At 50.1% G+C, this 21,472-nt stretch overlaps 1 protein-coding gene across 2 annotated transcripts in view; it reads left to right on the top strand.

The window, feature by feature from the left end:
- Window positions 1–21,472, top strand: part of GSDME (gasdermin E) — a 941,072-nt gene that overhangs the window by 898,387 nt on the left and 21,213 nt on the right. The window lies entirely within an intron of this gene.

Here is a 21,472-nt window from a genome sequence, read left to right as displayed (position 1 = left end):
TACTGTAGTCTAAGACTGTTGCAGTTTAGGGCCCTGCCTCCTGTCTGTCAGCATGGGTCAACGTCTGCTGAGCCAGGGGTTGCTTAACACTTAGCCCGCCTGGAATCCCTCACCACCTTTAATGCTGGAGGCAGTGGGTATGGTGGGGCTTTTGGGTCAAGCCTGATTGATACCACTTCTGGCACTGTATGTCATAAAGCCAAAAATGATCAACACAAGGCAGACACAGGTATTTATAGTTCAACAAAGCTTTAGTAGGGCTGGGCCAAATCTGGAAATGTGCAATGTAAAATGGCATTGGTAACAACAGGGTGGCTTCTCCTTGCTCATAATAGTTTAATATTTTTAGATTGAAAATCCCAATCCAGGTTCCCTCCCCAGCAAAGGTGTTCAGTTCACAGTAACTCACTGTCCTGTGGGATTCAGGACTCTCCCACACTTCTTCTTTGTCTCCTTGTTTCCCTATCTATGGGATGCTTCTGATCCTCAGTTCTGAAAGGCCCCTCTTTCAGAATCTCTGGGTCCCATGGGTGCCTGCACGTTAGACCTGACCTAGGGCAGAAGCATCTGCTGGTAGTTAAATAAGCCCCAGAACTTCCACTATGAGGCATGTTGTGTGAATACATCTAAAAGCTGTACTTCTAATCTCAAAACGTCTTCCTTTCTCAGGGTCTTAGCACTGTTCCTCAAAACACGTCCTCCCTTTCCTCCTCGATGGGTCACCACATTCCCTTGCCTAGGGGAACCTCTCTTACACCTGCTATCCTCTTCTCTCCAGCCCACCTATCCTCGCACACATCCTCAACGCTCCACAACATGCTTGTACCTGCATCCCTCCCATGCTCACTGCTTTTAGGGATTGGGTGGCATGCTTCTGTTCCTCCGCAATTTCTCCTACAGTTTTTCTCCTAACGTCCTGTTGACACCTCTTCCCACCTTCCTTTCTTACTCCAATGTCTCCTCTAACCTCCTCCTGGTATCTTCTTCCAAACACCTTTATCTCTCCAAAGTCTCCTCCAACCTGCTCTTGTCATTTACTTCCAATCTCCTCCCTCTCTTTAATATCTCCTCCAAATCCCTCTTTTCACATCCTTCCAGATTTCTCTCTCTCCTTAATGTCTCCTCCAACCTCTGTTATCCTGTCCTCTCCTCATCTGCCTAATCTTTCCTTCTCTCCAGCCTCGTCATTCATCCCCACTTAAGCCTCCTCTTTACATCTCTTCTTTGCCTCCACATCTCTCTGCCTCTAGTCACCTCTGCCACATATTCTCCAACTCATTTCACCCAGCTCACTCGCAGTACAGCAAGCGCTTTATCAGGCCCTAACTCTTACCCAGGGGCTGCCCTATACATTACTGCTTGCATCTGTGTGTAATAACTGATGTAGAATGTGGATTGGTGTGGTGAGAATTGAAGATTTAATTTCTGTGTGTAATAGACTAATTCCATACTGCAGGGCTTACCCACCACGTTGGTTTTTATACTTTTGCATCTGATGTTGCCATGTGATCCTTCATTCTCCAGCATTGGATCTTTCATGGATTCACATGCTTAGAATATTCCCCGTCGTCAGGCTGGGAATCCCCGGTACATTATATAGACCCTTTCCCGTAGGAAAACTTTTTCGACGCTTATGCGTCCTATCCACCTCGTTTTGTATCATGCGTGCCCGCACCGTCAGGACGTCATGATATAAATACAAGCCCCGCCCCCGCGCTCCCTCAGATTTCAACCGTCTTTCAAAGTAGTGGGATCCTCGTGTTTACTACTAGTGAAAACTAGGTTGTTTTTTCTGTTTCGCTTCGGCGAAGTTCAAATTCTGGAGAATTATGTCTGGAAAAGCGTTATTTCGCCCGTGTGCAACATGTGGCCTCAAAAAAGTTTATGAAGGAGACGGCCACATGGACTGTATCTACTGTCTCCACCCGCACCACACGGCGGATACATGTGAGATATGCCAGGGTTTCTCTCAAAAAACCCTTAAGGACCGTAAAAGAAGGCTGGTCGACTGGCTTAATGACGGAGCGGGTGCCTACCCGGCTTCGGAAGTTGGCTCCACGGCCTCCAGGAGCAAGTCGGAGCCTACATCGAAAAAGGTACGGCCAGCGGAAATTCGCACTGAGGACAAGCATAAGGGGAAACATGCTGGATCTTCCTCATCACATAAAAAGCCCTCCTCCTCCTCATCATCTAAGACGGAGAGGCTAGCGCTGTCAAAATCCTCCTCAGGGGACCGTCCCAGGTCTTCCATGAGTCGAGATGCTTCAGCCGGGAAGTCGGCATCGAAATCGACGACGAAGTCTAAGGGCTCGACGACGGCGACGTGCTCGTCGACCTCGGTGTCATTGACGATGCCTATTACCGCTCAGGCAGCAGCGGTTGGGATTCCTTCGTCGACGGAGACTCAGTCTATGGCTTGGCTGCCAGAGGTCTATGACCCGATCCCCCCTGAGGTCTTACTGCAGCCAGACACGGCCTGCTGGGCGGAAGGAGAAGACGACACGGTTCTGCAGCCATCGGATTTAGGCTTACGGCCTTCCACGTCGGCGACGACGACGATGAGTGCGAGCGGGGGTACGGTACCTATATCATCCATGCTACTGACCCCCCAGACGGTTTTGTCTCTGGATGTGCTTAATACTCTTCAGAAGCTCCTGCAATGGCTGGATACGCAGTTCCCTCAACCTGGGACGTCATCGTCACTTTTTTCTGTACCTTCCGTCGACGAGCAAACTTGTACGGCCCGCTCGACGACTAAACACCCATCGGCTCCCCAGGTGGTAAAAGATCGTCCTCGAGCTCAGGAGGAGGGTGAGTTGTCGGAGTCCGACTCTATACCGGGTGACTCAGGGTCAGACATCTCCCTGTCACCTTCGAGGGACCCAACATGGAATTCGGATGTAGAGGTAGAGTCTACGAGGAGCCAGACACAGCCATCTCCCCCGGATGATGTGGGAGCCTTCCATGCAATGATGGGAAAAGCTTGTTCCAAGTTCGGCTTGATTCCTGAGGAGCAGAAGAAAGACTGTTTCCTTTTTGACCACATGGGTCAAAGGAGAAAATCGGTATTTGCCATCCCAATCCTGGACCACGTGTGGCAAGAAGGTCTCAAGACGATGCGCCATCCGTTCTCGGAGCCAGCCATAAAGGGACGGATCGAGAAAAAGTTTAAAGCTCCGGCGTCCACTCCAAAATGTCTAACATCACAGCCTCTGTCTGGCTCGGTGGTGTCGGCGGCAGCGGCTAGGAAGGCCAGGGTACAGCAAAAATGTTCAACGCCACCGGAAAGCGAGGCTAGGAGGCAGGACGCCTTTGGAAAAAAGGTGCTCTCGGTCGGAGCGACGACAGTAAGAGCAGCCAATTCCTTAGCGATCGTGTCACGATATGATAGAGAAATGTGGCACAAACTAGCCCCTATCCTAGAACACCTGCCAGACGAACACCGGAAAGCAGCTATGTTACTGGTACGGGATGGCGAAGAGGCCTCGAACCACGCTATTAATATCGCAGTTGACCTAGCAGAGTCTGGTTTCAAACAAATCAACCATGGAGTAGTGCTTCGTCGACAAGCGTGGCTCAAATGTACTACTTTCCGTCCTGAAGTCCAGTATAAAGTCCTTGACATGCCATGCGAAGGGGAACACCTGTTTGGCGAAAAGGTTGATGAAGCGTTGAAAGGGATGAAAGAAGACACGGATACTGCTAGGTCCCTCGGCGCCCTTCAAACGGGTAGAAACTTTCGTTCTTTTCGCCCCTTCAGGTGTGCTTCTGGAAACTCCCGCTTTGGAGCCTCGAGGGACCGTGGATTTAACAGGCCCTCGTACTCTTCACAAGGGTTCAGACGAGCGTCCCAGTCGGCACGTAGAAGCAGGGACTATCAAGCCTCCAGGCGGCGAGGCTCGGGTCCGTCGTCAACGAAGAACAAGCAAACCAGCAATCAATGACGGCCTTCGGAACGTCCTGGGGGGTCGAGTCTCTCATCACTTCGACCGATGGAAATGCATCACCACAGATCGATGGGTTCTAGACACGATTCGCATGGGTCATGCGCTACAATTCAAAGACAAGCCTCCGCGTCTTCCTCCTTTATTCTCGACACAGCCCCACCTCCGAATCCTACGACAAGAGGCGGCGCTTATGTTGCGAAAAGGGGCGGTAGAGAGGGTTCCTGTGGCACAGGAAGGACAAGGAGTTTATTCCAGGTTCTTCGTTGTCAAGAAGCCAAACGGCAAATGGAGGCCCATTCTCGACCTGAGGGTACTCAAGAAGTGGCTAAAGAGCCTAAAATTCAAAATGCTAAAGCTCCAAGAGGTTATCAGGTCGGTGCAACCCATGGATTATCTATCATCACTAGACCTTCAAGATGCTTATTTTCACATCCCAATACGGCCACGACACAGGAGATATTTAAGGTTCGTCGTCGGGAGAAAGCATTTTCAGTTCAAGGTCCTCCCGTTTGGGCTCAAGTCCTCCCCCAGGACGTTCACCAAGTGCTTGGCCCCTATAGCGGCCCATTTAAGAAAGGATGGTCACCATGTCTATCCATATCTAGACGACTGGCTGGTCAGAGGTTCGTCCAAGGAACAAACACGAGACAGTCTAAGGGCCACAATGTCCCTCTTACAGGAACTGGGCTTCGCAATAAACTTCAACAAGTCCTCCGTAGAGCCTTCGAGGACCTTGGTCTTTCTAGGAGCGGAGTTTCATACACACACAAGCCTGGTGAGACCATCCAGCGAAAGAATTCAGAAACTTCAAAGCAAGGCGTCGGAATGGAGAGGCGGTACCAAGGTTTCAGTGCGCAAGTACATGTCCCTGCTAGGGACCATGTCGTCCTGCATTCCGTTGATAAACAACTGCCGTCTGTTTATGAGACCTTGCCAGGAATTTCTAGCGGACCGTTGGGCGCAGAGCCGAGGTCGCTGGTCCGACAGACTGGTCGTCGACGAACAACTAGTTCAAGCACTCTGCTGGTGGAGAGTGTCTACTCATCTAACAAAAGGAATGCCTCTACTGGAACCAGAGTTCCAAATGACGGTGGTGACGGATGCATCGCTAAGCGGATGGGGAGCTCATCTGGATACGTTACAGGTACAAAGCCAGTGGTCGTTGCAGGAGTCCTCCCTGCATATCAACCTGCTAGAACTGAGAGCAGTGCGATGGGCTCTGAAATATTTTCTTTCTCAACTGAGGGACTCGGTGGTGCGTGTCATGACGGACAACACCACTACGATGTTCTACTTGAGGAAACAAGGAGGGACACGTTCCAGGTCCCTATCGACGGAGGCACAGAAAATCTGGCATTGGGCCCTGCAACACAACATGCAAATCTTAGCGTTCCACCTACCAGGCGTGAGAAACGTGGAAGCCGATGCCCTCAGCAGAGAAATGAACGAAGTTCACGAATGGGTGCTGAACGACCAACAACTACAACAAGTATTCAAGAAATGGGGACACCCTTGCATAGACTTGTTTGCGACGAAGAACAACAGGAAATGCCATCAGTACGCAAGCAGATGGCCTCAGCAGGGCTCACTGGGGGATGCGTTCTCCTTCCCATGGACGAACAAATTCCTGTACGCATTCCCTCCATTTCCCCTTGTACGGAGGACGTTGCAATGGATCCTCAGGTACCCATGTCGGGTAATTCTGGTGGCCCCGTACTGGGCCAGACAGGTGTGGTTTTCAGACCTGCTACACTTAGCGGTGGAGGAACCGATGAGATTCCAGAAAACCCCCAACCTTCTGTCTCGACAGGAGGGTGTCGTTTGGCATCGCGACCCGGACAGCCTCAAGTTGACGGCCTGGCTCCTGACTTCGCCGAATTTGGTCGGCTAACGATTCCGGAGGACTGTCGGCGTATCCTGCAAGCGGCAAGAGCACCTTCCACAAACGCCTCATACGCGTACAAATGGAGGAGTTTCTGTCAATGGTGTGAGGATCAACCAGGTTTGGCCCCGCAATCGATTAAGCCAGAACAGCTCCTTCCATACTTGCTGTTCTTAGCTCAAAAGGGCCTGTCGGTATCGTCAATAAAAGTACACCTAGCAGCCATTTCCAGGTTTACTCGTCAACGGCATTCGGCACCATTGTTCAGCGACCGCCTGATTAAGCACTTCCTTAAAGGCCTCTTTCGGAGTTTCCCTCCAGAGAAGAAATTTCCGCCTGAGTTGAGCCTCAATCTGGTCTTAACGTCTCTTATGAAGCCTCCTTTTGAGCCAATGTCATCATCGTCTCTAAAGTTTTTGTCGTGGAAATTGGCCTTCCTGGTGGCCATCACTTCAGCCCGACGTATTTCAGAAGTTCAGGCTCTAATGGTAGACCCACCATACTTACGATTTTTCAAGAACAAGGTAGTCCTAGCCACTAACCCGCAGTTCATACCAAAAGCTCTTTCGTTGTTCCATAAACACTCCTCTATTGTGTTGCCTACGTTTTTTCCGGAGCCATGCTCGGGAGCGGAGCGCATGCTACACACATTGGATGTAAAAAGGGCTCTCGAGTTTTATCTTCATCGTACGCAACCGTTCAGAGAAACGAGACAGCTGTTCGTGGCCTATGGTTTGGGTGCTAAAGGAAAAGCCATTTCGAAGCAAGGACTGTCAAGATGGGTGTCATCTACCATTTCGTACTGCCATTCCAGGGCAGGGAAACCTCTTCTACGACGGCCAAGAGCTCACTCAACTAGAGCAGCGGCATCGTCGACGGCACTGTGGGCCGGAGTCCCTCTGGGGGACATCTGCATGGCGGCTACCTGGGCGGCTACACACACCTTTACCCGCCATTACTGCCTGTCGCAGCAACATGCCGAAGATACCCGGATGGGACAGGCGGTGCTTCGACACCTATTCCAATAAGGTAAGCCACGGCTGAGGGGTTGCATCCTATGGAATTTATGACTGTATGTGGTTCGTTTTCCTATGTTAACGATTACTGATGTATACATGATCATAGGGAACGGGCTTTGCGAACAATATGGGTTTGCATGCACGCCTCCTCTTTGGGGGTGGTACTGCTATGTAATCTATTCTAAGCATGTGAATCCATGAAAGATCCAATGCTGGAGAAGGGAATAGTTTCTTACCTGTAACTCCATTTCTCCAGCATTGGTATCTTTCATGGATTCACATGCGCCCACCTGCCTCCCCTGAACATGCAAACCGGTTCCCCCTCTACTTTGGGGGCCGAAATCTGAGGGAGCGCGGGGGCGGGGCCTGTATTTATATCATGACGTCCTGACGGTGCGGGCACGCATGATACAAAACGAGGTGGATAGGACGCATAAGCGTCGAAAAAGTTTTCCTACGCGAAAGGGTCTATATAATGTACCGGGGATTCCCAGCCTGACGACGGGGAATATTCTAAGCATGTGAATCCATGAAAGATACCAATGCTGGAGAAATGGAGTTACAGGTAAGAAACTATTCCCTTGTGTAGCATTTCCCTGTTGGATTACAGCATCCTCTTAAAGCAGAACAGTGCCAGCACGGCCTTCCTCTCATTTAGAAGTGCCATGGGATTTACAGCCAGCTTCTCCACGTAAGGTCACTTCACTTAGATGGGACATTCTGACCACCAGCAGGGCTCCGATTCCTCGCATGTGAGTAAAGTAGCTCTTAAACGGAAATATAGTGGGTGAGTATATCTCAGGTGACAATCCCCTACTACAGCCCTGTGAACAGATGTGGTGGCCCAGGGATCTCCTCTGGCTGCAGCATCACAGTATGGGTGGCAGCACCGGGCCCTCAAGACCACCCAATACACCACTGCAAGATACAGCTGGGGCCACTCACAGGGTCCACAGATGCCTAACATGGAGCATACACTTTTAAATTTTAAGGATGAAAAGTAAAAATTCAGAAGATTGTCACACACCAAAGGTACTTGTAGTTTAAATGTGAGTTTCTCAGCTAAAGTCAGACGAATGTCAGAGAAGGAGGCTTTCTGAATAGGATTCCTAGTCTAAGCTGCACAGACTAGTGGGAAGTGTTTAGTTGAACTAATCACTGAAAACGAAGCTACAGTAAAACCAAAATCGAACTGGGTCAGATTGTTGCTGTTGCCCGCTCAAAGGATGAGAAAACTATATATGTAAAGTGGAGAGTGGGGACCTTGCCAACAAACTTAATGGTTACTAAATATTTTGGGAATTTAAATCTAACTGTGAAATTTAGGTTCTTCTTGCTCATGTTAAGGATCTACAGGACAGGGTTATAAAGGCTTCAGTTTCACAGTCGCACAATATATCTTTACCTCCGCAAGAATTATAACATGTTACTTTAAATAATTCCCTATATCTAGCCATACAGAAATCTGAAAATGAAAAGTTATGGAGTGTTGTATGCTGCTTTTAGCTCTTCTCATTATCTTTAGATTGTTATTTAAATTATTGTATATATGGATGGGTTTCCATCACCGGTTATTGCTGAGCTATATACAATAAATATGTTTCTTCTCAAATTTCTCTTTTAAGTAAGGAGGATTGCAAAGTAAGAGCTCTGCAGACTAAAGGGTCTGGTAGCCACATCCACTGGGCCTATGAGTGTCTCAGGGCCCTCAAAGTGATGGTCTCATAATCAAATGACCTCAGAACAGAGTGAGCTATATTTTAGGAGTGAGTGTGTGCCTTTTAGATCAAGAAACCTTCATAGTCCCAGCCTCTTAGGCTTCGATTCCAGCTGAGCAGGGTGAGAGCAGCATCTTTTGACATTCTTACTGCGCTGCCCCCTGGGCTTTGTTGTTGCACTGGTGAACAGTGAATTTCTGTGTTTTTATTTTCTTTAATTTGTGATTCCCCTCCGTTTGTCCCGTGTCCCTGCCTCCCTCCTCCCACTCCTGTTTCCTCCTTCCCGCCCGCCTCCCAACCTGCCCACCCTCCCTGATTGGCTTCTGGGCCCTGGAGCTGAGGCCAGGTTGCTCGCTGCTCGCCCACGCTCGCCACTTCGATTCTGGCTGAGCAGGGTGAGAGCAGCATATTTTTACATTCTTACTGCGCTGCCCCCCTGGGCTTTATTGTTGCACTGGTGAACGGTGAATGTCTGTGTTTTTATTTTCTTTAATTTGTGATTCCCCTCAGTGTGTCCCGTGTCCCTGCCTCCCACCTCCCACTCCTGTTTCCTCCTTCCCGCCCGCCTCCCAACCTGCCCACCCTCCCTGATTGGCTTCTGGGCCCTGGAGCTGAGGCCAGGTTGCTCGCTGCTCGCCCACGCTCGCCACTTCGATTCTGGCTGAGCAGGGTGAGAGCAGCATATTTTTACATTCTTACTGCGCTGCCCCCCTGGGCTTTATTGTTGCACTGGTGAACGGTGAATGTCTGTGTTTTTATTTTCTTTAATTTGTGATTCCCCTCAGTGTGTCCCGTGTCCCTGCCTCCCACCTCCCGCTCCTGTTTCCTCCTTCCCGCCTGCCTCCCATCCCGCCCACCCCCCACTGATTGGCCTCCCCTCCCCTTATCACTATCCTTCCCTGGGCAGCCTCTGCCCAGCAGCCCCTCGGCTAAGGGCCCCAGGCAAAGGGTGGCTCCTACTGGTGGCTCCCCTGTTGGTGTCTGCAGGTGTCCGCTGTGGACGCCAGCTGCCAGCGACCTTCCTTCTGACCTCCTGCTTACCCCCCCTTCCACTCACTAGCGGTTATTCCTCTGCAGTTCTACTTGCATAAACCGCCTGCCTTTAGTACCGCATTGTGAAACCTAGGCCTTTTTCTCCCTCTTTAGGATTCTCAAATTTAGGTGGCTTCCACTAGTTTTAAATTTGCTTATGTCTGCACCACTAAAATTGCATTGTTTTAATTTGTCTATCTGCACCACTAAAACTGCTTTGTGAAACCTAGGCTTTTTTCTCCCTCTTCAGCACTCTCAATTTTAGGTATGTCTTCTCTCCTGTCTTAGAATGTCCTGTGCTTTTCTGCGCTTGCATCCTGAGTGCTGTCGTCTTGTCCCATAGCTCTACTCACTTGCCTCTCGCTGTCTTGTCTGTCTACCCCTGGGACCCCCCTCCTCTCCCACCTACTATATGATGCTCTCTGTCTCCCCTATCTTTTCTAACTGCTTCTCTATTGACTATCCTGCTCTCCTCACTAAGTCTGGTAGGAAGAAGTTTAAAAACTACATCCTGGTCTCCAACCCAGGCCTCTCTATCACCGACACCTACGTTAGTGCCTCCTCCAAGGAAACTCTCACCGACATCCTCTTTGTCGTTCCTTCACCTGGCCTATGGACCCCTCATATGGTCTCTGTGCTCTCTCCTTTCTCCTCTTCTCCCATTAATGGTGGCACCCGTTGGGACGCCCTCCTGGCTTCCTTCCTATCCTCTAAGGTCATCATTAATGAATACTTTAATGGGACCGTCTTGGTCCAAGGCCCTCAGGCCAACCTTCATCTCTTTGATAGACGCTTTCCGCGCCTCATCAACTTCCTTTCCTCTCCTGCTGTCCCCTCTCCCCTTTCCTTGGCTACCTTGCCTTCTCCCTCCCTCTCTGCCCCATCTCTGGCGCTTTCTATACTTCCGCAGGGTGTACCTCTGATCTGTACCCCTCCCTGGAAGTCATTCAAGGAGGGCAACCTTCTCCACATTGCCACTCTTAACTCCTTCTCCGCTGTCAAACACTCCTCTGATATCTGCCGCCTTATTGAAGAACTTGACCTCGATGTCCTCTGTCTCACTGAGACATGGTTTACAGCCAGCTCTGTCACCAGCTTTGACACGCTCCTACCTGATGGCTACAAGATCCTCTCCGCGCCCAGGCCCAACCACTCTGGTGGGGGCGTAGCCCTTATCTTCCCCGAGTGGATTCCTGCCTATATCACTCCTACGCAGGCCTACTCCTCTTTTGAATGCCTCGTCTGCAGGCTCTCTCTCTCCCCTAGCCATTCCCTTACTATGGCTACTATCTATCGGCCACCTGGTCAGATTTCTTCCTTCCTCTCTGAGTGGGCCGACCTCTCCTCCTCACTCTTGGCATCAACCACTCAACTCCTCCTTCTTGCAGACTTCAACATCCACCTGGATTCCTCCTGTCCCCCCTCTGGACTCTTTCACGATCTCTGCGACTCTCTTTCACTCACCATTCTTCCCTCTGGCCTGACTCATTCTACAGGGCACACTCTCGATGTTCTGATCTCTTCAGATCTTCCCCTCTCTGTCCCTCTCTCCACTCCTCTCTCCTGGAGTGAACCCTTTTCTCCTATCCTGCCACCTCACCCTCCCTACCCCTGCTTCAAAGGCAATACCAGCTCTCCGTCCTCACCAAGAAGAGAGCTCATATCCAAGCCTGTGTCTCTGCCGCATCTAACAACTCGGCTGAACTCTTTAAAATCTGCAAGGAACTGGCCAATCCTGCCGCAGTCTCTACCTCTCCTGTCCCCTCCCAGGCCCTCTGCACGGCACTGGCTTCTCACTTCATTTCTAAAACCCAGGACATTCTGTCCTCACTCTCCTCCTTTCCCCTCCCTCCTGCTATTCCCTGCTCCCCCTATGGCCCTTCTGCAGCCACCCCTCCTCCCTCCTTCTCTGCCTTTGCCCTTTTCTCTGCAGACGATGTTTATAGACAAGTCTGATCTATGAAAGTCTTGTTGAAACAGGTTCACCCCTGTTCCTCCAAAACTATCAAGGACCACATCGACTCTCTAGCTCCTGGCCTGGCTGATTTCTGCAATCACTCCTTTGCCACTGGAGTCTTCCCTTCCCCCCTGAAGCACTCCCTTGTGCACCCTCTTCTTAAGAAACTCTCAGCCGACCCCTCCATCCAGGCTAACTATCGCCCAATCTCCATCACTCCCTTCCCGGGCAAGCTCCTGAAGAAACTGCCCATCTTCCAGCTCAATCTCCACATTGAATCTGTTGGTTGTCTTCATGACCATCAGTCTGGCTTCAGAGCTGCCAGAAGCACGGAAACTGCTCTCCTGAACATCCATAAAGACCTGCTCACCAACCTTGACACTAACACCCCATGCATTCTCATCTTGCTTGATCTCTCTTCTGCCTTTGACACTGTCAACCATGCCATCCTGCTCAACCGTCTCCATGATAACCTGGGTATCACTGGTCAGGCTCTGGCGTGGCTGACTTCTTTCCTCTCCAACCGACCCTCCCAGGTCCAACTTGGGTCCTTCCTCTCCGACATCTTTTTCTCTTCCTGTGGTGTCCCCCAGGGATCTAACCTCTCTCCCTGGCTGTTCAACCAATACCTGGCACTCCTTGCCCACTGCATCGCCGCTCTCTGTCCCAACTTTCAGTGCTATGCAGATGATACCCAGCTCGTTTTCAGGCTACCCTCGGCCTCCTCCTCTCCTTCCCTCATCTCTGACTGTCTGCCATCCAGGAGTGGTGTGCCGCCAACGGCCTCTGCCTTAATGGCAGTAAGACCAGTGGCGGCTGGTGAGTTTGAAACCTGGGGGGGCGTACATTTCCCCGGGACAATATGTGAGCCCACCACACCTAGAGGGGGTGCAGGGGGGTTTGTCCCCCTGCAAAATCTTTTGAAAAATGCCAATTTACTGTCCAAAAAACCCACCGAAATATGACAAAAAGCATTAGGTTTTTCATACTAATGGTGGTACATTACTGGTACGTGTGCAAGTGTGACGGTGTATTTTACAGCAGCTTGTATTGAGAATAGCTGGTACTATGGTGTATGCATAACGAAATTCATTATATAGCCAGTAATGATGGAAACATATATGTTTGTCATGATGTGCCTTATGCGGCAATAAGGAAAGTTTCAAGAAGCTCTCCCAGCCGAGCCGAGCCAGGAAGGCCTCCGGTGGAGGAGGGAAGGTGTGTCACGCATGTATGCAATTATTCTGGCATAGGTGCAGCGTGCCGAATAACCTTGTCAAAGCAATCCCGATGGTGTAAATTGCCTTGTGGTAATGGGGGTGCTGGTGGGTAACACTAGGTGCACAGTGCCTGCTCGTAATGCAGTGCAGTGAAAAGAAGTGCAATATTATTCAGCAGCTAAAAAGAGCACAGCACTAAAACTGAAAACAGCGTCTAGCACTACCATCAAATGGCAGCAGCAAATAGCACTACCAGCAACCCCTAGAAGTGCACACTACTGCAACCAAGCACCAACCAGCATCCAGAACTGCCATCAGCCCCATGAAATACACTGCACAGCAATCTAGCAGCATCAAACATCACTATCCTCAAGCCAAGTGACCAGCATTGCCATTGTGCTCCAGCAGCACCACAGAGCCCACTGCCATAGTTCATAATTAAGCACACCCGTGGGGCACCGCCGGGGGCCCAGCATAAGCAAAATGCATACAATGGTCCCTGAGCAATAAAATGACCAGCCACAGGTCGGTGCCACTGCCACCCCTGCACAGGCGCACACAAGTACCCAAGGAGACTGAGGCTCAGGCCAGCATAAGCAAAGTGCATACCTGAGTAGCCACGGGTGCAGTGCCACCCCAGAAAAGGAGTCCATTAATGTATTAATAATACATTTGCCAGCCCAGCTGGCTCACTGGCGGAGATGCTGCATTTTATGTTTAGGCGCTAACAGTACATTGCGCAGCACTGCAGTCCAAGGCACAACGAGAATTAATCGGCCATGCAAGAAAGTTTTTAAAAAATCATATTATGTACCAGAATTTTCGGCCATAAACCCTCAAAATCAATGATACATGACAGGACCAGCCAATAGTATGTGCCGCATTCACAGGTAGAAATATTTCATACATTTGAACCAATTGAATTGATTGCAGTTCTGTGCTCGGGTCGTTCATGCACTTGGCACTATTTGCAAAGTGATGCATTTGATATTTTGAGGTTCTGCTTACTGGTGGAATCGGCGCTATTCGAGCACTCACCAAGCCAGTTCCAGGTGCCACGACTCGGGAGAGGACTGCGGGCCAGGGAGTCAGTCGTCGTTGTCGACTATGCAGATTTTGGGGGTAACGGCCTGGAACTGGCCCGGTGAGCACGCGTTTACTTTGTTACGGTAACGCAGTAAACAAGCACTCAAGCCAGTTCCAGGCACCACGAGGAGAGGACTGTGGGCCAGGGACCACCGGACCGGTGCAGAGTAGTGGGGGCAGCGGGGCTGGCAGCGAGGCTTATCTGCTGTGAGGTGGGAGGGCTAGTAGAGACTAGGGGCGAAGTGGCTCAATCAAGCAAAGCGGGTGGGCGAGATAATACACCACCACCGGACCCCCATTGCAGACTTGCAGTGTTTGCTTCTCCCTTGTATAAGCTTGTAGGCCTGAACCTACAAGCTTACAAGTTTAAGCATACACTGCAAGTTGCAACTCTGCGGCCCACACAAGTACACGACCAGCATTGTGCGGGCCGCAGCGCATATTCAGGCAGGCAGGATTCTCGCAGTTACTATTAAATTAACTTACCTTTGCGAATCAATCTGGACTGGACTCCGTCAGGAGGAGGGCAGGCAGCAGGCGAGCAGAGACAGCACGTCCGGTGACCAGTCTCGTCTGTGGATGGGCCTGGTCCCTGGCTGGAAGAAGTCCACATCGACCAGCAACAGGGCTCGGAGAGAAACAACTAGAACGGAAGGCGAGGCACCGTGTGCCCATGACCCGACTCCACCCACCACACACCAAACGGATTGTCATTGGCTGGCAAACAGCCAATGAGAATCCATCCATAATCTGTTGTTGCTATGCGTGCTTCATAGCCCACAAGGAGGAGAGGACACTCTACGCTGTTTGCGTAGAATGCCAAGAGTGCAGGGCCACCCCTCCAGCGCCCCGCCAGCTTCTTGAATGGGCGAATGGTTACGTAGAGTGCGTGGAGCTACAAGCTCCACGCACTCTACATTGCCGAAAAGCTACTAAATCGGGACGCGCCCCGCCGCAGTAGCAGGCCTGGTGGGCCCGTCCAGCAGCCCAGGCTGCAAGGCTGCAGAGTGGCAGATTAATAAATACATAATTAATCTGCCACTTTGCACAGGTTTTAAATGTGTAAGTTAACTTTAAGAAGAGAAAGAGAGACTCTCTTCTCTTCTTCTCTCTGTGGTGGGGGGGCGGCGCCCCCCCGCCCAATGTAAGCAGCCGCCACTGAGTAAGACTGAGATTCTACTCATCGGCACACCCACTCCCTCCTTCCCTGCAGCTCTATGGCCGCCTCTCTTGGTCCTCTTCCTACTCCCACCTGCAAGGCTAAAAACCTCGGGGTCATCTTCGACTCTGCACTCTCCTTCTTCCCTCACATCTGTGACATCTCTAAGAGTCACACTACCAGCTGCACCTCGTTAGAGGTATTCTTCCTTTCCTCTCCTTCCCCCAGATACTCACTGTCTCCAGAGCCCTGGTCCTCTCCAGGCTGGACTATTGTAACAGCCTCTATCTAAACCTGCCTGCCTCTACTCTCCGCCCTCTGCAACTTATCCAGAACAGGACTGCAAGACTTGTCCTTGGCCTCAAGCCCAGGGATCGTATCTCTCCAGGACTGAAATCTCTGCACTGGCTCCCAGTGGCTGCGAGGATTAAGTTCAAAACCCTCTGCCTTGTACACAAGGCCTTCTGAGGTCTGGGGCTGCAATACCTTCAACTCTCTCATGGTCAGTCACTTCTCCAAGCAACGAGTTGGTGGAAGATCACTCTCTTCGGCAGGGGCCTCTCTCTGGAACAGCCTTCCTGCCTCCCTGAAACTTGAGGAGAACCATCTCTGGTTCCGGAAGCACCTCAAAACCTTCCTCTTTGCTTCTGCTTTCTCTCCCCCTCTCCTCTGCTGAATTCCTGACTGAAACTGCACTGGTTACCTGGCCACCCTTTCTGATCTCTGGCCCAGGCCCAGTCAATCACCTACCTGCACTGCCTCCCTGGCAACCCCTGCACCTGGTGACCATTTTTCTGTATCCCTACAGTCCCCCTACCAGCACTTATGTCTGCACTTCCTTGCACTTGCCACCAGCTGGCCGTTTTATCTATCTTATTTATTCTACTTTCCCATGTACTGCACTTTCCCCTCTTCCTTCCCCCTCGCACTTTTCCTTTTTCCCCCTTTCCCATGCACCTGCGTGATCCGAATGACACCTGGCCTAGTAGGATCGTTGTATGTCCTCCTTTTGTCCCCCCCCTTTCCTCGTCACACCTTGAAATATTTGTGTATAGGCGCGTTATAAATGCCATATTATTTATTATATCATATCATAACACCTTCAAACTGGGAAGGTTTTAATGGTCACACCTCTTGAACGAAAAGGGTCTCTTAGACCCTTTTTTTGATGGGCTAAGACTCGTGAAGTATCTCAGACTAGAAGGCACTCGGACATTCTCTGACTATGGGGGCCTTGGTGTCAGAACGTGTAGGACTATGAGAGTCTCTGAATCAGAGTCTCTCAGTCTAGAGGAATCTCAAGGGTCAGCAGCTCTCTGACAAACGCTGGTTTGCAAAACCAAATCCCCCCTAAACATGAATGTTTCTAGAGTGAGAGATGCTCAGGTTGTGAGGGCTGTAGTCACTCATACTAGGAGACAATTAGAGTGTGCACTAGGATGTTGACTGTCCCACAAACTAGGCAGATACTGAATCCATTCATATGTCTCAGACCTAGAGGGCTGCATAGTCAAAACGCCTTAGACTAGGACAGTTTAAATTCCTCCGAGATTAGGAGGGCGGCAGATAAAAAAAACTCTCTTGCCCAAGAGAAAGATGGTTTCTGAGCCAGCAGTTTGAGGTAGGACCCAGAGAATGAGCCCCTCAAAAAGGTGAGGTATGTTGCAGTGTAGGGATCAACTGACAACTCGAGACTCAGAAAGCATGGGACAAACTGGCTTATTTTTCAACAAAAGTTTGGCAAGACCACCAAGTGAACCGAATGTAGAAACGATGAACAACCAAATAAACTAAAGATGAGCTAGTCCAGCATGCTTATGGACATTAGTTCATCTGTCCATCCCTCTCTTCCCTTGGACTCCACCTGAAAACGGTCAAATCAAAGCCACACAGTCTGTAGAGTTTCAGGTACCCCTTGCACCTCTTTCGTTTCTTGGCTAAGTGGTTGTTCTGTTGTTGCCTGGCCAGGAAGCTATATCCCAGGAGGGCAACTCCTTCCTTCAGGGCTCAAGGAACCATGGACTTGTGGCGCTGGCTGCCATTTTCTAGGTGAAGGAGTGCCTCCTTAGGCCTGGGTACATAGGGGGCACATACCAGAGTACCTCTGCTAGACTCTGCCACAATCTCTGAAAGCACTGTACTGGCATGCAGTGTATTAGGCAGGTGTCCTTAACCATTCTAAGATGCTTCTATTTATCTTTAGCTGCCTTGGTCCTGCCACTTCACTCATAGCTCTCAACTCACACGCTTTTGGCGGGTGTCACCCGCCTTGTAAAGAGTGGACTCACCCGCCAAGCCTCCTGCACGCCCATTAATTTCAATGGGCCTCTCACCCGCCAAAAACAAAATCGGGTGTTTTCACCCGCTTTTGCGACTCAAATGGTTGAGAGCTATGCTTCACTCCCAGCTTCCTACCTTTTTTTTCTAAACCTTCTCATCGTATGTCTTGCCTTCCCCCTCTGCCCTTAATCCCAACTTCCCTTCTTTCTCATTCTTCCCTACCTCTATCTCTCTCTTCAGGTCTTTAGTCTTTCCTCATACTTTTACTTTCTCTCCCCTTGGTGCGCTCCATTCAGATGGGAACATCTTGACTCTTCCCATTCTCCTTTTACTTACCTTCCCTTAGGTCTTTCTACTCCCCTCCTCCTCCCAGCCTCCTTGTATTCTTTCGTCTCACTCGTTATTTTACCCTCCTCCTTTCCTTATAATGTTTAATTTGTGGCGGTGTTTGCCATGGCTGAGCCCAACTACTGTTTTCGGAGCTCCCGGGACTTATTTTCTCAGATTCAGCTTGCTTACGATGTGGTGTTTTCGCAATTTCATTATTTTAATTGTCAGTCTGTAGTAGTCACACAAAAAGCAACAACTGTGTGCATGGGCCAAGATGTGATTCTGTATCTTGGCTGGCTCATTGTAATCAATTGAACCTAAAGAGCCACGCCGGTGCTGCGGTGTTACTTTTTAATTTTCATTAATAACAAGAGCCAGAAGGAGCCAGCACTGGTTGCTCGTGCTGGCTATGCCCTCACACTGCTAATCTGGACACTATCCCTTTCTTCATGGGTGTGGAATCCGATACACAGGCACGTCCAAGACTTATGACTTGATCTGGTATTTAACTGTGATTGATGCCACACCCTTACCATTGCCATTAGCGGGCAGAGAGACACCTGCCACAGAGGGGTCAATAGCTGGGTAGTCACAAGCCTGCACTACCAGTCCTATGGCAAGTTGGCAAAATATCACTTTTGAGGAAGTGTGTATGTGCTAAGTGGCGACCTATAGGAGAACGTACTGCTGTGGTGCTCGACAGGCAAGTGCAATAGTCTAGGAATTATTTTGTTTGAATTTGTTAATCCTTTTACTATAGGAAGAGAACAGCTTTTCTCTGTATTTTGTGGTTTGACCATCAAAATGTTCCACTTTCCAACTATAAAATGAAAGAAAAATGATAAAGAGCATGATGTGTTTAAAGAAATCGATAAATGTTTGGTATCTCATTTCAAATAGTTTCTTATGTTAATAATTGTATTTCATGCTGATTGATATTTGATTGACATTTGTAAAGCACACATATGTCATGAGTATTACACCCATCATCCGCAAAGAGCCCATAGAGATGCAGCAGCAACCCCAAATATGTTGACACTATGGGGAGCAGCCGAGGGTAGTGGCAGTAGTGCCCAGCAAGTAATGAAAATGTTGTAATGGAAAATATTTGGGCTCTGGCACTTTATTTTGCTTACAGATTAAGCACTGTTTTCTTCCCTCCTGCTCACTGTTGTGCTCTGTCTCAGTTCTACTCTCTTCCCTGCTCCAGAACGCCACCACATTCCTCATACAAAAACCCCTCACCATGGCGAAAACAGCGAACACCTTTATAGCCATGCATAACTGACCCTGGTGCCTCGGCTCAGGTGTAGAGGCTAACAAGCTGAGTGCAAGGATTGGCTCTTCAAATTCAAATGTTGTCCTGCAGCTGCCGGTCCACATGTCCCTATGCAGATCTGCAGACTCTCTGTCAAAGCCCCTCAGACAAATATGTGGTTGACAGTGTAATTACTACTGGCTGAAATTCTCTCGGACTGGAACCGTTCCAAGTTCTTAGCCCTCAGACTAGCATGCTTTCAGGACCACAGCCTTCTGACTAAGAAGGTCGTAGATTCAGAGTGAAAAGTTGGAGGGTCTCAAAGTCAGTCCCCCTCAGTTTATGCTGATCTGCGAAAATGATAATCCAACACTGTTGGCGTTGAAAAATACTGCAAAGTATGGGAAACAGAACTAATAATTCTCCCTGTTTCCTTTAACCTATTGCTTGTGTGACAAGATAAGTAAATCTGGTTCCGAAAATGCAAACATAGGAAGACCTGCTGGTGACCCCAAAATAAATATGCCCTTTCACACTGTATTTAAAAAAAAAAAAAAATCTTTTATTGTGATGGCTGTAAAAAATTAAACCTTTCAATTTTTAAAACAAAAAAAAACATGTTTACAATTGCATTTTATCCATTTACATTAGAACCTTTACAATAAAACCATTTAACCAATCCCATTTCTCGTCTCGAGAACATTCGTAATTCAAAGTTAATAGTGCTGATGATTCCTCAGAGACCATTGGTGAAATCTTTAAATACAATACAAAATTCACCACTGCTAGAATAAAAACAATGCATTTCCCATTAAAAATCATATTTCAGGACTTCCAAGATGGCCGCCTTGAGGGGAGCACAGTAATCTGTGGGGTCTCACCTCCCGGGGCCCAATTGCAAATTTGCTCTTTCCTGGCGGGGAGTCACGAGGAGCAGCAGCGCAGACCGACTTCAGTGGACAAAGTGAGCGGAGGATGCAGGGGCCGCAGAGCGACAGCAGCAGAGCTTTTCCGACGCCCAAGCGACTGAACGCAGTCGCAAGGGTGTGTGGTGTGGGCCGTGAGTCGCAGGGGACCCAGAGCAGAGGGGAGATAGAGGTGGGGTTGACCTTGCCGGCCGACGTGAAGATAACCCCGTCCCCCAGTAGTGAGCGGCACATAGCACGAGAGCAGCGGGGGCCAAGGAGCTAGGGAGAGGGGTCAGAGCAGCTCTTGGCCCGAAGCGCTGGCGGCAAGGAGGCATTGCCGGGTGGTGTGAAACGGCAGTGGGAAACACGCAGGCACAGCGGGAGTGAGTGGGTGGACACAGCTGCTCCCCTAAGGAAGCTATGCAGCACTGACGGGGTCGAATAGGTCCTGACTGAACGACGGCCCAGCCTACAGAGGCAGCAGATAGTAGAGAGCAGTTCAAAGAGCCCAATAGGATGCCCCAAGACTCCAGTGAGGAAAAGTAAACAGCTGGCTGAGCCACTGGTTGGGGTATGCATGTGGTGGCACAGCCCCGTAGGGGCACAGCACAGGATTCCCACCTGGCGACCCAGGGGATACCAACACAGCTGGTCCAAAGTCCTCTGAGGTCGACGGATCCACAGAGCAAGGCGGCACCGAGGCAACAAGGGCTGGCCAGCTAGGCTACAAGCCGGGGAAGGCAGTATTAGCCGGCGGGTGAGAAGGAAGGTGTGGCCAGCAGCACGGGAAGAGACCCTTATTCACATGGAAAGGAAGCAGTGTGCCTGGGAACGTGAATGGAAGTGAGACCTGGGCCCATAAATTGCAGGGATCATATTGGAGTGCACACAGGCCCCACAGGGAGGGCGGAGACAAGCTGGAGAGGGGACTCACCAGTAACAGTGCAAAGGGGTGCACTGAGCTAGCATTTGATGGGACAAGCACAGTCCCATGACCAGAGGAACAGGATAGCCCACAGAGGGGACTATGCACAGGGGCATGCATCAAGGGGAAGCCCCAAGCAAGGCTTGTGTGGACATTGTTGTGGCACCCTTCCTTATAGGGACAGTTTGTCAACCGGGAGAAGGAGCACATCGGAGGGGGCGAAGAGGCCTGCAGAGCAAGGGCTGGCCTGGAGTCAAAGCGGCGGAGGGGCTAACACTCCCCCCTCTCCCCGGGCAATATTAGCAAATGTTGTGGCATAAGCAGAAGGAACGGAAGGAAGGGGTCCCAACCCCCACATTCGCAAAGAAATTGCAAGACGGCACCCTGCAGAAGATTTGGCAGAGGGATGGGGAGTCGGACATGTTCATAGAGCAACCATCCCTGAACCAGGAAGAAGTATGGGACTCCCCTCCTCCTTCCCTCCCAAAAGGAAGAACGCATAATGACCAGCAATATTTTACAACAATGCTTTCAGGAATTTTGTGACAAGATGACAGAGACTCTGCAATCACAACTAACCCTGATTCGTTCTGAGCTGGCGCAATCGTTGCAGGAGGTAAAAGGAGACATTGCAGAGCTGGGGGACAGAACGGATGTGGCAAAAACCGCGATTCAGGAACTGGCGGAGGATGGCCGCAAGACAGATGCCTTGGTGGAACAATTAGCCAGGGTCACGCAGAAGTTAGATGTC

This window comes from Ambystoma mexicanum, chromosome 2q, assembly GCF_040938575.1.
Source record: "Ambystoma mexicanum isolate Mex_15411 chromosome 2q, UKY_AmexF1_1, whole genome shotgun sequence".
Taxonomy (NCBI): Eukaryota; Metazoa; Chordata; class Amphibia; order Caudata; family Ambystomatidae; genus Ambystoma; species Ambystoma mexicanum.
The sequence above is the reverse complement of the archived record's forward strand: the minus strand, read 5'-3'. Positions and strand labels throughout refer to the sequence as shown.